The sequence below is a fragment of the Asparagus officinalis genome, chromosome 1 (genome assembly GCF_001876935.1).
Source record: "Asparagus officinalis chromosome 1, Aspof.V1, whole genome shotgun sequence".
In the NCBI taxonomy this organism is placed as follows: domain Eukaryota; kingdom Viridiplantae; phylum Streptophyta; class Magnoliopsida; order Asparagales; family Asparagaceae; genus Asparagus; species Asparagus officinalis.
The window spans coordinates 11,408,572-11,409,880 of record NC_033794.1 but is presented as its reverse complement, the minus strand read 5'-3'; positions in this window follow the sequence as shown (position 1 = coordinate 11,409,880).

Sequence of the window (1,309 nt, the reverse complement as noted above, 5' to 3'; positions counted from 1 at the left end):
TGAAGAACTCGTGAGAGACCGGAGTTAGGTTCTCCAGTTATTCCTCCGATAACCAAGTCAGTAATTGATCATGAATAGGGAAAATATCATGAGAGAGTGGCTCAGAGTTGTATCAAAAAAGCTTAGCCCCTTTTACCTTATGCAGTACACGTCCCTTTTATAGTGGACTAGAGGGGTAAATAGGTAACTTTGGCCGAGTTCAGCTTGGCAACCCATCCATCACCTACTTCATATGTGTCGGCTGTTGAAAGGAATGAATCAACTAGGTATTTAATACGGGGACGACAATAGACACTTAGTACTGACTGAGTCCGATGAGTCATGAAGACCATAAGGATTATAGAGTAACAGTGACTCTGACAGAGCATTTAAGATGACGGCAGTCGTCCGTCGACGGGAGATTCCAGAGCATAACGCCTCTTCACTCATCTGTTTGAGGGCAAAGAAACACCACCTTTTCAGTCGGCTACGCGAGTTCTCGGCTGAAACAGGCGAGCTGAGTGTAGGCGCTCATAGAGCGGATCTGGTGAGTTGGTCGCCAAGTACCCGCATTTTTAGTCGTTCTTGCGAGTCGTCGGCTTGTTGGGTCGAATGCAGGGTCAACTCGAGTCGCCTGGACTCTAGTCGTGTCTTATTAGTCGTGGATGGGACACACGTCGGCCTTGAAAAGTGGACTAACAAACCCTTAATATTCTCCAACCAAACAAGGAGCATAGAAGATATATTCTTCGGATAAATTTTCAAAACCAACCCATTTGATGTTTTAATTGCAAAAAACGACACGTTCCTAACTTATTTAGAGAAACCGACCTGGTTTCAGCACTGTCGCTGAAACCAGGTCGGTTTTTCTAAATAACTTTACGAAACTTCACGGGAGTTCAACTCCCGTGAAGTTTTTTCTCAGAACGAAACTTCACGGGAGTTGAACTCCCGTGAAGTTTGGGAATTTTTTTTTCAAAAACCGACCCAGTTTCAACCAACTGGGTCGGTTTTTATAAATAAAATAAAAACGGGTCGTTTTTTACAATTAAATCATGAAATGGATCGGTTTTGAAATTTTGTCCTATATTCTTCCTCATATCTCATTGCTCCTCACCTCATTTCACATTCTCTCCTCCTACCTCCTACCGAACCAAGGCTAAAAAGTCTAATTACCACATTGTAGCCGATATTGTCGAAACATTATCCGCACAAGCTAAATACTAAATTGCAAACAAAGAAATATCCTAAAAACTAATTAACAACTAGGAAGACGAGGTTAGACTAAAAAGCCAGGGAGATCCCTCTCGAGCCCGCCTGTCACGTGCCC